Source organism: Gobio gobio, assembly GCF_949357685.1.
Source record: "Gobio gobio genome assembly, chromosome: 4".
Lineage (NCBI taxonomy): Eukaryota > Metazoa > Chordata > Actinopteri > Cypriniformes > Gobionidae > Gobio > Gobio gobio.
The window spans coordinates 46961118-46977574 of record NC_137100.1 but is presented as its reverse complement, the minus strand read 5'-3'; the positions used below and the strand labels follow the sequence as shown (position 1 = coordinate 46977574).

Genomic DNA, 16457 nt, shown 5'->3' with positions numbered 1-16457 from the left:
CGTGCCAGTACGGGGCGACCAAAAGGACCTGCTCCTTGTCCTCCCTGATCTTGCACAGGAGCTGTGCGAGTAGGCTCACTGGGGGGAACGCATATTTGCGTAGGCCCGCGGCCAGCTGTGCGCCAGTGCATCCGTGCCGAGCGTGCCCTCGGTCAGGGAATAGTACAGGCTGCAGTGGGAAGAGTCGTGGGAGGCAAACAGATCTACCTGTGCGTCGCCGAACTGTTCCCAAATCAGCTGAACCGTCTGGGGATGGAGTCTCCATTCTCCCGGGAGAGGCTGAAACCGCGAGAGCTCGTCGGCTGCGTGGTTCAGGACTCCCGGAATATGGACAGCACGAAGGGACCTCAGGCGCTTCTGACTCCATAGGATGAGATGGCGGGCGAGTTGAGACATAGTTGAAATTGTTGAGACAATTTCGGTGGAAACGCGGCTCAAGTCTCACCACCGAAAGTTCCCTAACTTTGAAAAAGTACTACCTCGGGAGCAGGGCCGTTCGGAGGGGGAAATATTTACCAGGAACTTAATTTAGACCCTGGTTCCTGTGGTCGAAACACACCGAGTGTTCCTAGTTCCTGGGGAAAGTTACTGCGGTGGAAACGCGGCTTTACGTTACGTTAACATGGTCTTTAACCACGTTTAAGTAATACAACTTATGTTAGTGTTAAAAAACTGTAATACTATAATGTATTTTAGTCTTAATCTCAGCATGTTGTGTGCTATTAATTCTTCTTAAAGGGATCCCATGGCGTTAAGACTTGTATTATTTACTTTTCACTTTAGATATTACCAACTGTGTTTATGTAAACCTTGCGTGTATTTGACAGTATTAGCATGAATGATAACTTTGTCCAGTAAACATACTGTACTTTTTAATTGACCTGACAACAGTACATTATTAATAAACATTTAGAACACAGAATTTCTCCCCCAGGAGAATCCGACTCCACCCGACCCCCACCATTCCAGCCAACAGAGCCATGTGGGGCCCAAATGGGTTTGACCTGGGCTATCTAACTGGGACCCAGCCAGTTTTGCACCCAGTTTCCATGTAGGCCCCACATGGATTTGCCCAGATGAAATGAACACTGCTTAGTGTGCACACTACAGGCTGTTTAATGTAACACTTAATCAGTGTTGGAGGTAATGAGATAATTAAGTGATTGAATAATGATTTTGTATTAGTGAAGAACACCTGCTGTTAACAAGCATAATCACTGAAGGAAAGAGAAACACAAGAACTACTTCCAGCCACAGCCTTGGATGAAATCAACTGAAGATAAAATACATTACATCTCTCAAGATCTGATTAAACAACTCCACAAACAACATTAGCTTCACTTATTACTAACCAGACTGACTTTATTTCTGTCAGACATCTACAGAAGTTCGTATTAAGAATTAAGAAGAGGCTTAGATGTTGATTACTTATTTGAAAGTAATAGTTTGATTTGATGTTACCATTGTGGCGATCAGTGTGTGCTTTAGTCCGGCTCTTGACTTTTTAACATTAGTTTTTCTCTTGACAGCTGTGTCTGTTTGTTATGGCGAGAACAGCAAGAGAAAATATAATCAGATGCTGTAAGCTGATTGATGATAAAAATATAGTCATCATATATTGGCTTAACTCATTGATATTATGTGGGAGGTTTATATGGGTAGTATGTTATTAATTCTGTTTTATTGTTATGATTCTACATTTTGTAACTAGTTCCACAGCAATTTCTAGTAATGATTAAAACAATTTAAAAATGACGAAACCCCTAATTAAAACGTTTTAGTTGAATTAATTATGAAACAATTTGAATAAACGTACATTTTAATGTTGAAGTCAAGTTTAAGCCAACTAAAAAATATTAATTCAACTAACTTTAAAACTAATTGAGTAAACATACATTTTAATGTTGAAGTCAAGTTTGAGGCAATTAAAAATAATTAATTCAAGTAATTTTAAAACTAATTGAGTAAACGTACATTTTAAAGTTTAAGTCAAGTTTGAGCCAATTAAAAAATATTAATTCAGGTAACAATTTGTAGCATGAAATTGAGTGAACGTAAAAAATCTGTGGAACTAGTTACTAAATAATAATTCGTTGAAAGCACTTGAAATTTTTTACAGAGTAGGAACACAAATAATTTATATTTACAACATATATTTTGCATACATTTTCTGAACCACACATAGACAGCAACGTTATTGCAACTTTCAAGGTCCAGAAAGGTAGTAAAGACATTGTTAAAATAGTCCATGTGACTCAAAGGGTTAGTTCATCCAAAAATTAAAATATTATATGAAAATAAAATGAAACTTATATAGTGATGACCGATTTCAAAACACTGCATCGTGAAGCTTCGAAGCGTTATGAATCAGCGAGTCGAATCATGATTCGGATCGATTGTCAAACCGCCAAACTGCTGAAATCACGTGACTTTGGCGATCAAAACCGCTGAATCGACTCACTGATTCATAACGCTTCGAAGCTTCATGATGCAGTGTATTGAAATCGGTCATCACTATATAAGTCGTTATTTAGGGTTTTTTGTGCATAAAAACTATTTTTTGACTTTGTAACGACGTCTTTAGTACCTTTTATGGGTCTTGAGAGCGTTAAGTAGATTGTGCCAATGGAGGCCTTTCTGAGCCATCGGATTTCAACTAAAATATCTTAATTTGTGTTCCGAAGATGAACGGAGGTCTTACGGGTGTCGAATGACATGAGGGTAAGTAATTAATGACAGAATTTTCATTTTTGGGTGAACTAACGAGAATATTTTTTGTGTGCAAAACCCCCTCCAAAAATAACGACTTTGTTCAACAATCTCTTCTCTTCAACATCATTCTCCTCAGCTATTCAATGTCAAAACGCTGGCTCATTATTGGCCGGGACTGTTCACGTGAGCACAATGACGCATGCGTGTGATGCTGAGGCAGGAGCTGGCCAATAATGAGCCAGCATTTTGACAATGAATAGCGTCGGAGAATGACGTTGAAGAAAAGAGATTGTTAAATAAAGTCATTATTTTGAGGGGGTTTTGTGCACAAAAAGTATTCTTGTTGCTTCATAAAATTAAGGTTGAACCACTGGAGTCATATGGACTTTTTAAACAATGTCTTTACTACCTTTCTAGGCCTTGAAAGTTGCAATGACATTGCTGCCTTTGGCTGGTTCAGAAACCTCTCGGATTTCATCAAAAATATTAAAATTTGTGACAATTTTTGGGTGAACCCTTTAAATCAGTATTATTACTGACTGGTTGTTTATATGACTGCAAAAACACAGTTGCACTGAATTATTGGCTGCCAAGTCCATGAAACCATCAAAAATCAAGAGTCATTTAGAAACCACAATTGTACATGTTCTAATTCAGTCAACATCATGTTAAAAATGAATATGTATGGGGCCTGGCAGTCCATGGCAATACTAATAAATGTTAATGTTTGATAAGAGAGGATAATAAAAAAAACATCCCAGCATAAACCAAAATTGGAAAAAAGGGATTTTCTCTTTACAGATACTAGGCACTATGGTCTCCCTACTGTGTGATGTGGTGAAAGAGTCCAACGTCTGCTGGCTACATTTATCAGGCCTTGTGAGGGCTGATGGTCTGACAGTCAAGCAAACCAAGTAATTGGCTGAATCCAAACTCAGGTGACAGAGTCACTAGGGGGAGGGAGAGATACACATTCAGCTCACAGAACAACATCAATTACCATATTAACTCCTTCCCAAAAAAACAACCCCTCTAGAGCTGAAATTTCATTCTCAAACCTTACCAGAGACCAAGCAGATATGAGAAAGAGAGAGAAAGTTTGGGGGAAGAGATCTTAAATTAGCTTTACCCTGCAGGGGACAGACTGGACGCAAATGGCTGTAAGTGGGTCAGAACTGAGAACATGAAGCCAGGGTAAGGAAGCAAAAGAGATCAAAAAGAGAGAAGCAAAGACTGAGAAAAGGGTATGGGAATCTGAGGCAATGACAAAAAGAAATTCCAGATGTGAGATGTGAGAGAATTTATCCAAAAAGAAAATGAATTCATAAAAAGCAGAGGAGAATTTATGATTAATATGAGATGGCCCACTAACACAAGATGGTAAATAAAAAATAGGCCAAAGCCGTCTCTATTTCCTGAGGAAGCTAAAATCTTTTGGAGTTGAGGGGGAAATGCATTATTTCTTCCATGAGTCTGTGGTGGCAACAGTACTTTTGTATGCTGTTGTGTGTTGTGGAACTGACATGAATAAACAGGTATGGAAAGCCAGTTCTGTTCTGGGGATCAGCCTTTGACCCGCTGGAGGAGGTGATGGAGAGGAGAATGCTGGCCAGACTCTCTGCCATTATGTGTTAAAACCTTTTATCCACCTTATAAACCTTATGTATTTAGTGGGAGGCTGATTCCTCCTTGATGTAGAAAAGAGTTACTTTAGGGATTTTGTACCAGCAGCAATTATGATGTACAACCGCACATTTGATTTAAAGGTCCTGTTCTTCGTGATCCCATTTTTCAAACTTTAGTTAGTGTGTAATGTTGCTGTTAGAGCATAAATAATACCTGTAAAATTATAAAGCTCAAAGTTCAATGCCAAGCGAGATATTTTATTTGACAGAAGTTCCCTTTCAAAGCCTACAGCGAACGGCCGGTCTGGACTACATCCTGGTACTTCCTGCTTTAATTACGTCAGTAGAGCAGTTTGTCGACTAACCTCCGCCCACAAGAATACGAGAAAAAGGGGGCGTGGTCTTGTTGCTCCCTCGTGGAGAAGAGGAAGTGTTGCGTTCGGTTCGGTTCGGTTCGGTTCGGTTCGGTTCGGTTGCGTTTGTCGCCATGTCGTTCAGATGCTGTTATTTTCATCCCGGAGTCAAATCACCTTTGTTTGGCCTTCAGGGGCTGTAGTTTGAGCGCGTTAATCTCCCCGTTATGGTAAGAGGCGTGACCTTCCCGGGCAACGTGAGCTAAGCTGCTGTCGAATCACAACACGGGAATCGCTGGCACAATCAGAACTCGTTACGTATTTCTGAAGGAGGGACTTCATAGAACGAGGAAATTCTCAGGCAGTTTTGAGGACAGTGAAAACAGCAGTATACAGATAAGTAAATTGTGTGAAAAATACTGTGTTTTTTTACACATGAAACATGAACACATGTTATATTGCACACTGTAAACACAATCAAAGCTTAAAAAAAAACACGAAAAACGGGACCTTTAAATACACATAGAAGAGTATAAATATGTATTAGGTAAAAGTAAAGCTTATTCTTATTTTTTATATGTAGCATTTACATTAACATTTCATTGTTATATTTAGCATTTAGTAATACGAATAGCAGTATATATATGACATTATTTTATGCTAAACTTTTAGATTTGCCATGTTTGTAGATATTTTTTTATTGTATTTTATCTTATTTTATTGGTTTGTGTGTGTGTTTGTGTTTCTGCTGCTGAAACTTCATAATTTCCTTTCAGGATAAAGAATATCGTATATTGTATCATATTGTATCATATCATATCGTAATATAAGAGACTGTTACAAAATCACTCACAGCCACAAAGTCCCAAATATGATGTTTTCAACCATAAATTTAAGTAAATATTTAAATTATTATTAAAATCCGATGGCTGCCAGGGCATTGCTATGTGGTGGTTGTTAGGTTGTTCTGAGTGGTTTCTTAGGAGTTGCTAGGATGTTATTATTGATTTCATCCCTCAGTCTCAATTTCAAAGTACCTTACCATTCAAAAAATTTAAGTTGGTTGCGCACCTATATTTATTTATTCAAAATACAGTAAAAGTAATATTGTGAAATATTATTACAATTTAAAACAAATGATTTATTTGAAAAAGTTATTAATTCCTGTGATGCAAAGCTGAATTTTCATCAGTCATTACACCAGTCAGTGCCACAGTCATTACTCCAGTCAGTGCCACACGATCCTACAGTAATCATTTTAATATATATATATATATATATATATATATATATATATATATATATATATATATATATATATATATATATATATATATATATATATATATATATATATATATATATATATATATATATATATATATATATAATTTTTTTTTTTTTTTTTTTTTTTTTTTTTTTTTTTTTTTTTACCATGACACTTTGTTTGAGGATTCTGTGAAAATGATGGCCAAAACATTTTGGACTGTATGTAACAGCATTATCCTGTTCATTCACTGCTCTATCCCAAGTCTTAACACCATTGCGGCACACTCCCAATCCCATGCTAGACCCTATGAGCAAGAGAAGGGTTGCTCTGCATTGCAGTTCTCATAAAACATGCCACTGGTGCAAAAACCATCACATACAAGAGGCAAACACACACTCAGCAAAGACTGACAATTAATCAAACTGGAAAATGTATTCAGTCCATAAATAACTGAAGGAAGTGTGCAAGTGTCAGTGAACACATCGTGCAAAGAGTCTGAATGACATTCCAAAACACCCTGTTCTCAGTTAACCTCCCATAAACCCTTGAGGGACACAACCTCCTCTCGAATCATGTGACCACATTCTTCTCAGCAGAATGGATGTTATCACTCATTGCAAAAGAAGGTCAAGCATTGTCTGGGAGCGAACGAGTTAGTGATGCCCTAAAAACAGAAACTTTGTCTAATTAAACTTAAAATGACATGATTATTGTTTTACAAGTTTTGCCTAGTACCAATTATTGTTCGTATCAGTCTTCACAATCTTCTAGTGAAATGACAGACTTCTCTCTGGTATGCCAGGCTTCTCCAATCATTTAGTCCACTTAAACCTCACCACTTTCTTCCTCCACCCAATCAACAACTGATGGTTAGAATCAAGTCCTGTCCTTTTTTTCTTTATACGAAATATGGAATATTAAATATTTCGGTTTCACTCAGATGTTCCATATGTCAAAATATGGAAGACATTATCTGTCACTACTTCTATTACATCTCCTGTAAATTACTGAACTGTGTGTGTATTGAACAGGATTAAAGCCACAAGATGTAATTTTTCGCCGCTAGAGGTTGCTTGTTTAAAGGGGGGGTGAAATGCTGTTTCATGCATACTGAGCTTTTTACACTGTTAAATCCTTGAATTCCCATCCTAAACATGGACAAAGTTTTTTTTTTTTTTAAAGTTGGATGTTTGATGGAGTATTTCTGTGCCAAAAATACTCCCTCCGGTTTCTCATAAGTTTCGGAAAGTTTTTTTCGAGAATGGGTATATGTGACGTCAGATGGGGCGGAATGCCTTGTACGGGCCGTACGGGCTCTTCTCCCGGAAGGGCGCGCGCGCGACTAGAGCAAGAGATCAAGCCGGCTGCGCTGCAGTCACAGGACTTCACGGAATCAACAATGTCACCAAAGCAAGACAACCTTGCAACCTTGTTAATGGGACAGTGGATGGAGTTTGTTTTTCCGGAGCAGGAGTTGTGCAAGTGTTTGTTTGTTCCCTGAATTTCGGCGACGATGGTTTATAAACAAGGTACAGTTCAACTCCGGATTTGTAGCTTGTCTAATGCTGAAAGATGGAGCAATCCCAGCGATTAAGGTTCACGGGCGTGTGTTGGTAGCAGGCGGTGAGTAAAACTGCTTCAAATGTCTTTGTGTTGTTAGCTATCGATTCCATTGTTTTTCTATGTAAACATGCATAGCTCAACGCAATAGCTGTGCGCGCTCGTCATTCTTTAGCTCCGCCCGAACGATACGCCCCCAGCCACTCTGCTTTTTTCGAAAAGACTCGATACAGCACATCTTTCTTTTATAAATAAAATAAAACTAAAGACTTTTCGGAAATATGAAAGATGCAATAGGTACTATAGGTACTCAAGGTACTCAAGATTGACATGAGATTGACTGAAAATGAGTGTTTCACCCCCCCTTTAAAACAAAGGCGTATAGCTTGATGACGCCTTGATTTCGCAGAGCTTTTATTATGCCGCAGACGAGCGTTTCCGCTCCTTCCGCTCAAGCATATTTGGGGTAATCCAATTTTTTAACATATTAGACACATTGGAGTGTAATGAAAGTTATGTTATAATGCTATTTGTTCGACGGCTACTATGAGACACTTGTTGCACACTGCAGTAAGCTAGATCGATATTGGGCAAAACATGGTACTCGCTATAAATCATGACAAGATTTAAACAATAAGACTGTGTTGAGCTATATAACAATGATTAGTTTTCTGTCGATTAATGTATCCAAACAGTTGCTCACCTGTCTAATAAAACACATTACTGTATATATTAAAGCGTCTTTGGTGTTTCCATGGTTTCTACAAAATAAAACCGGGTATGATGTCATTGATAGGTGACGCACGGACACGGTCCGTGTCCTGGTTAAAACATTTGGGATAATATAAGTACACAAGTCAATAAAATATATAACATTGTTCTACCGGTTTTTGTAAATTTTAATCCAAAAATCTTACAAATTGTGCCTTTAAACACTAAAAGGTGAACTGACAACCAAATTTAGCTGCAGTGTGTCCGTGGCTGAATCTGAGCGGATAACTGGACGTTCTGAAAGGTTGCTAGGGTATTTCTAAGGTCTAAGCAAACTCCAGTAACTATCTGCTTCCAAACATCCTAAATAGACTGATATCATTTAAAAATATAGACACCGACACCTAGAATCAGATTCGGGCAGGCTCACTGACTTTCCATTATCCTTTTATACTAAAACATTCTTTATTAACTAAAACAGTTTCCACTGCAATTGGTTGCAATAAGCACATAAGAACATCATAAAGATGAGAGAAAAGTCTGCTGTTAAGAAATCAAACATGCATAGAAGGAAGCAGGCAGCGTATAAAAAACAGGAAGAGAAGATATGTGACTCATCGCAAGGAAGAGAAGGAGGAGGGGGAGGTGCTGTGACCGAGTGCAATTTACGCAGACCATTACACTTTAACGTGTTTTAGCACTGCAGATGACTGAACTGTGTGTGGTGTGTGGTAGTGGTGGAGGGGGGTTATATTGCTCTCTGTAAAACTAACACATCAGCAGAACACATCCAAGCCGTCCTATAGAAAGCCTCAGCATTTTCTGCATCAGTGTGACAGCACTACAGGGAGCTGAGTTCTTCAGAACTGCACATGGGTTGAGTGATTGATTAATGTAAGCAAGATCAGTTCGATCCAGCCCACTGAAATTATCCCAGAGAGAGAAAGAGAAAGTGTGTATGTGAGCATACAGAGATCAGAGGCATCCTCTCAACAAAAGGACCATCGACACGCGCATGACTCAGTCACAGACACATGAGTTCAGAGAAAGGCAAAATGGATTGAATGCATTATGATGCACCACAATATCATAATTGGATTGTGATTTCTGCTCAAAACGAATACTGAAATAATGTAACTGTTAACAACTTTAATTAAAGGTGCTGTATGTAAGTTTTTCACTTTACTAAATCGTAAAAATACCACAATATGCTTGCAGATATTTAGGAAGCATGCTAAATTCAGAAAAGCAATGCTACAGCCAGTTATTCTACTTTGAAATGTGCGTTCCGTATTGGAATGTCTGTCTTTATTTTGGTCTGTGCGAAACCGCACGCCGCCAGTTTACACAATAGTATTTCGACACCCCGGGTTGCCAGTTGGCGGAAAACACAGCGTATTGCAGCATCCATGGAAGCCAGCAAGTAACTGGGTCAGAGATCCCAGATTCTACCCGAACTAAAAACCCTCGGCATCCATCTAAAAACCTCTATAACCGAAAGCATATTAAAACGCTGATAAATCAACTCATCAACTAAGTGTGGCTTTCATAGTCAATTGCGCTCGCTCCTTTTGCGTGTATTCAAGCTGGCAACCCGCATGAGCGTCGAGTCTGCGGAGGAGGGAGCGGGGGAAACAATGATCTCCAATGTTGTGAATTTAGACTGCAGTACCTATTTCGACAAATAGCTGTCAATCCTACATACCGCACCTTCAAATGACAAATAGAATGAACTGGCAACTGACCCGCTTAAGGAAAAAAGCATGAGCCAGTAACCTTGTTACAGGAGGGGGGGAAATCTCCTCTTTATTGAGCACAAGAAGAACATTTATAGTGCTGTTAGAGGAGAGTCAGCAGGGCTTTAACTCCCTTCTCATTCTCCACTAACTGAACCATAGGAAATGATATGAAGGCAAATGATGCACAGAAAAGAAAATTCTTAGCCCAAATAAATATACAAATAAATTGTGAACATACTGAAACAAAAAATGTAAGTGTAAAATTTGACTTTGTTTAGAAAATAAATAAAATTGTTTTGTTTTTTTATTAATACTTTTATTCAGCAAGAACACATTAAATTGACCAAAATTAAAGACATTTATAATGTTATAAAGATTTGACATAAAGAGTGAATCAGGGTTTCCACAAAGACAATTAATTAATTGTTTAAAAGTTTTAAACAATTAATAATAAGAGAAAAAAAGAAATTCAGCACCAAATTTTTACAATTTCTGAAGGATCATGTGACAATGAAGACTGGAGTATTGATGCTGAAAATTCTGTGTTAGTTAATTAATCACAGGAATAAATGACCTTTTATAAAATATATTAAAATAGAAAACAGTTATTTTACACTGTAATAATATTTCACAAAATTACTATTCACTTTAAAAAAAAAAAGGTTCTATATTGCACCAAAAATGGTTCTTGGTTCGTAATCATAGGGGAACCTTTTTTAGTGCTATATAGCACCAATTTTGGTGCTTCAGTGGTTCTTCAGCGGTTCTTCAGAGGTTCTTCAGCGGTTCTTCAGAGGTTCTTCACCGGTTCTTTGACTAAGGTGCTATAGAGCACCTCTGAAGAACCGCTGAAGAACCACTGAAGCACCAAAATTGGTGCTATATAGCACTAAAAAAGGTTCCCCTATGATTACGAGCCTTTTTTTTTAGAGTGTTCTTATTGTATTTTTGATTAAATTGTGTGAGCATAAATTTTTTTTTTTAAACTTACCAAAGGAATCTGAAATATTAAATTAAATATTTTAAGAAATTAGATTGTGCTACATCAATAAAAAATTGGCTGAATTGCCCAATATTTTAATGTGGATTTCTTATAAAATGACCATGTGGGGCCGATTAAACTGGTATCAGCTGAAAATAAGAAATTGCTGATACAGAGGCCACCCAGAGAGTCTGAGTCTGCAGCTCTCTGCATTTAAGTGCTGTGGGATTGTCCATATTTCTCATGCAGCATGAAGCACATTTGCCTGAGTTGTACTATTTTGACCACTAATGGACTAATAAAAACGTAGGCATAAATAAATCTCTTGTATTTGAGCAATGGTGCATTATTATGTAGTGCACATGGGATACAGGTTCCTATCTAAATCATATCCTGTGCTATATCATTCCCCATCCTGTCCTGTAATTAAAAGCCCAGAAGTCTCCTCTACTAAAAAACACATTTATTTCCTTTCTTCAAGATATTTTCATAAAAATATATATATATATTAATATTTTATTATTATTATTATTATTTTTTTTTTTTGTTGCAAATTTGAAACAAAATCAAGGTGAGTAAATGACAAATTTAGGTTTTGGGTGAACAACCCCTTTAACTAGACTTTAGACCTTAGAACTGTTACATTTCCAATCATTCCAAGGAATAATTAAGAAACCATTCATAATCTAATGACTGTTGTCATACACTGGCTCTAAACATATTCACACATATACTGTTGCTCTCTGGCTCCATAACGATGTATTTGGCAGGTTGATTTGGCAGACATTAGGGCAGCACGTTATCCAGACACTTCATTGTGTTGGCTACGAGCGCACGGTTGCCAGAGCTCTCCGATGACAGCGGATCTAGCTTTACACCACTGCAATCACCTTCCACCATAATAGACTATTAATAGAGGAGAGCACCAAGAGCCACGCTTCTTCTCTTTCACAGTCAGCAGTGTCGCCTTCCCTTCAGACTCTCCAGGACGGGTGGAAACCCTGTGGCCCACTGTGTGAAGAGTTAGTAGGCTCACAGGGGCTGCCCAGGAGAGATACGGATTGATGGGCATTGCTTCAGTGCTCTTACAAGAGCCTTTGCCCTTATTTCATTAGCCGCTTGACTAGAGACCTGCTCCATGACGCTATCACGATGACCCTCACGACCATCTGATAACAATACAGTTCTGACAACACAAAGGCTCTCAAACACTTCCTGGAGGAATTCATTGTGCCTTGCTGTATTGGTGGTTAAACTGGTAGGTATAATTTTGAAGACTGAATTAAAAAAGTCCTTTAAGCTGCCTTCAAGTGCACATGGGAAACTCAGAAAACACTGAGTTCACACAGAAACTTATATATATATATATATAAAGATCAGTGAGAGGAAATAAAGTCTGTAGCGCATGGTGTTAAAGGGAAAGTTCACCATAAAATGAAAATAAGTCACAAAACATGAAAAAATTCACTCACTTTGCCTCACATTTAGTTGTTTGATACCATGAACAAAGAAGTGATAGAAATGAATAATTGGCATCATTTGGAATTCGAATGTAGATATTTAAGTTTATTCTTCACAATATATTTCTTTACTTCCATGTTATGTTTCAGACGTGAATGCATGACATGTCAAAATAAAGAAAGCCCAACCCTGAGGTTTCCCAGTTGCACTTGAAGGTATATGTTCTATGATTATTTCTCAAATAATGCTACAACTGATATTTTAAAATGCATTGCAAATAAGCAATAAAAAAATGTCAACAACGTTATCATACATTCTGTTCCTTTACCTTAAATCAGCCTAAAAAAAAACTTCAGGCTGGTCAAGCTAACACGAACACGTTCTAGAATAAACAAACAGGTTCTTGTAAATGCAAGGACTGCAGTAGTTGTGATAAGACGCGGTACAGTTTTTTTTCCATACATCTTTGCAGGAGGTCTATTTCCTAATATTTTCAACACGCCACGGGGCAATAAAGACTGCTAGAAAGGTCAATAATCTCAATGCCACTGTTTCAGAAACTGCAGAATGACTAAGAGGACATTGAATGACAATCATAATCGTTATAGCTCAGGGAACAGATAACATTTTCCTGTATGCATTGCATATCGTCATCCAAGACACAAAATGAGCAATCACTTACACTTACTTATTTCAATGAGCAACATTTCGGCTCGACTAAATCATTAAATGCTTCTCTTATGGGACAGACCTAGCTGTGGTAATGAAGCAATTAAAAGACCGTAGTACTTAGGTTTTGTGACAGTTAACTCATGTGATCCTCCTGTCTTCCTGACACAAAGGGAGAGATGAAACAAGATACCACTGCTGGCTCAAGAGCCTCTTAAACAACAGGTGTTACTGGCCGAGTTCACAGGTGACACATGTGAGGGAGGTTTAAATTTTAAAGAGAAACTGTATCACTGCATAGCTTCACATCATCAGATATTCAGCCTCTGTCATTCGAGATGATGCTACAAAAAAACAACACAATGACCTAAATGAGGTTTCTCGCAACCATAGTTTTACTACAGGAATTATATGTATTAAATATTTACTACAGACAATATATATATTTATTATGTGATCCTCGAAAAACGACCTTTTAGATTCTTCCTTACACTAAGTAAGTAACTTTTGACTAAATTACAGTCTTGTTTTTCTGTTATTGTTAAAGGGAAATTGGTTACCATGGTAAATGTTTGGATGTTCTGGATTGTTGTGTGTACGCTGGCTAAAAGCTAACACTGGCTAACACATCTGTAGCTGACCAGAAGCTGAATACGGACCATAATAAATTACTGGTGGCCATGAGTTTACCATAAAAACAAGCCAGAAATATGACTAGACCGAAATTTATAAGACACGCCCACATACAGACGTAAAAGTCGGTTGTCAGATATTACAGTGCAACGACTCTCATAAGCGTCACAGAACATCGCTGTAAAGAATATCAGTTGACGTTAGCATGAGCGCTAGCTGACGCGCTAATAAAAACACAGCGTACTGCTATCATTTAATGAGGGAGACAAGCGATTATCCGCTCATAATGACATTTGAGGACCAGTTTTAAAAGAAACACATGGTGGCAAAAAGAGGCGAGGGTTTTGAGGGATGGACTAGCATATCCACACTATAGAGACGCGCTCATGAAGTGCGCTGATTGTCCGCATGTGTGTTTGACAGCTCTCATGACCTGCCTTGACATGACAGCTCCCTACACTGGTCGGTCACAAAAAAGAATACTAACAAAACCCAGTATAGTCAAAATATGTGCCAATATTGCATTCTCGTAATAATGACTCTAACACAGGTGCATAATAAACAAGACCATGCGTTCATACGGTTATCATTACCTGTAATATGACAGCAGTCCATTGCTGAGCACGAACCATCTGCGCTGGTAACCTTTAATGTAGTTAGTCCATTTAAAGAGCCAGCCTTTGTAGGTGTCCGAGCCCGGGGCTGGTGTCCCACTCGCTGGCGTGGACGCGCCACTCTTTCCCTGCTCGCTCATCCTCCTCCTGCCCCGGTCCACTGCCGCAGATTGATGATGTCGCCGCCGCCGCTGCTGCTGTTTGCAGGATAAGCAAGGAACTACGGTGAGAAAGGACACGATCCTGCCGGGGCCGCTGTAGGGAGCGGCCACTCTCCCCATAAACTCACCGCCGATGCGCTGAGATGGACGGGCTGCCGGAGGAGGCTCTGGGGCAGGGAGAGAGAAACAGCGCACTTCCCTTCTTTCTATTCCCGATGACAGAGAGATGAAGAGCAGCGAGTGTGAGAGTAGGAGCAACGACCACTGGCGGCGTGACAGGAGAGCGCGGCTCTGAAATCACCCGCGCACTAAATACCTCCATAGCTGCTCATCCCATCGGTCGCATTTTACTCTCCACCGTTCGTGTTAATTACGTACATACTAATACGTATTGAGTAATACAAAACAAACTGTGCTTAATAATAAAGTGTATTTCAAATTCTTTCTGTTATTTAGGCTACTTAATAACATTCTTCTTACTGTTATTCTTACAGTTAGACACATTTTCTATTATTAATAGGTTTCTAATTATTAATTTTATTTAAGGTTATGTAGGCTATACATTTAATCAATAGCCTATCACATGCTGCTGAACTTGTGTTTAAAACAAACATCTTTCCAGTAAGTTCTCGCCAGGGAAAATAGTTCTAATGGAACCATAAGCATTGAGCGGGGTTTCTCCGCTCAAGGCGTTCTGTAATCAATCAATCGCTTCAAATCCACTCCAGGATTTCTTTTAGCCGTTCCCTACACACTAGTGAGAAAACCCTCTATGTGAACGAAAATATTAGACAAATCATTTTTCATGTTGACTGAAAAAGGACTGAGTGTTCCAGCTTTCAATAGGCTACTCAGCTCACCTTTAATTCGCAAGAGAAAACACTGCAAGTTGACTTAATAACAAGCAAACATTCATTCCCTCCCTCCACACTTATCCAATCAGATTAAAGAAACGGAAATATAATATTCTACTGTAGTCATTTTAGCATACAGTATGTGGGTAACACAATAATGGTCCGTCATTAATAGGTAACTGCAGGAAGTAATGCAGGACTAATGAGTAGTACATTAACACTTCAGCTACTACTAGGCTAACCAATATAGAAAAAAAGCTTAACTAATCAGTAAGTAATATCAAATTTAGACTAAGATAGTTCCTTATAAGGTAATCAATAATTACTGAATGGGATTGGCATCACTAAGAACTAATAGGTAACAATGATAAATTGTTTAGTCCTTACTAACAATCATTAGTCCTGCTTTACTTCCTGGTTAGTTACCTATTAATGACGAACCATTATTCTAAAGTGTTACCAGTATGTGTATATTGGACCAGTGCAGAGTTAAAGTGTTATATTAAATATTTTTAATATGATAAAGAAAATGTTTCATGGAAATGGAGAATGCCTGCCATATTAATTATCTTACGCTGTAATTAAATATTTATTATTTGTGTCATTCACATATTTACCAGCATAGGTCTTAGGTGTAAAGTATGTTCAAACTAATTTGGTAATTGTTATTTTATATTATACAGATGCATTTTTTTAATTTATAGAAAATATTTGTTAGTGCACTGTAAGTTGCTGCTTTAAATTGTCAAGTAGGCCTATAATCAACCAAGGCTGTAACCACGTCTTGAACATTGGGGGGTGGGGGGAGACCAATTTATTTTATAAAGCCTATAAAACAGAACAGAAATAAATTCTAGGTCTAATTCTAGTTGGGAATAACAATTTTGAACTATTTGCAAATAATATTTGTATTAATTTACATTCAAATATGCACATTCGTACTTTTTTGTATGCCTAAAATGTCAGAAACGTTTCTTGTGTCTTCACACTTAGTTAGGAATGACATGAACGTACTCGGTTACTAACGTAACCTCGGTTCCCTTAGATACGGAACGAGTACTGCGTTGTTCATCTTATTATAAGAAGACGCTATTGGGAAAACTCAGTTTTCTC

At 38.1% G+C, this 16457-nt stretch overlaps 1 protein-coding gene across 1 annotated transcript in view; it reads right to left on the bottom strand.

Annotated features, from left to right (window-relative positions):
* Positions 1–14716, bottom strand: part of LOC307124761 (ankyrin repeat domain-containing protein 34B-like) — a gene marked incomplete at its 3' end in the record, with an annotated part of 84067 nt that extends 69351 nt beyond the window's left edge. Inside the window, exon 1 of the mRNA XM_079814206.1 lies at positions 14309–14716. The remainder of the gene's footprint in view (positions 1–14308) is intronic.
* Positions 14717–16457: the final 1741 nt, after the last annotated feature.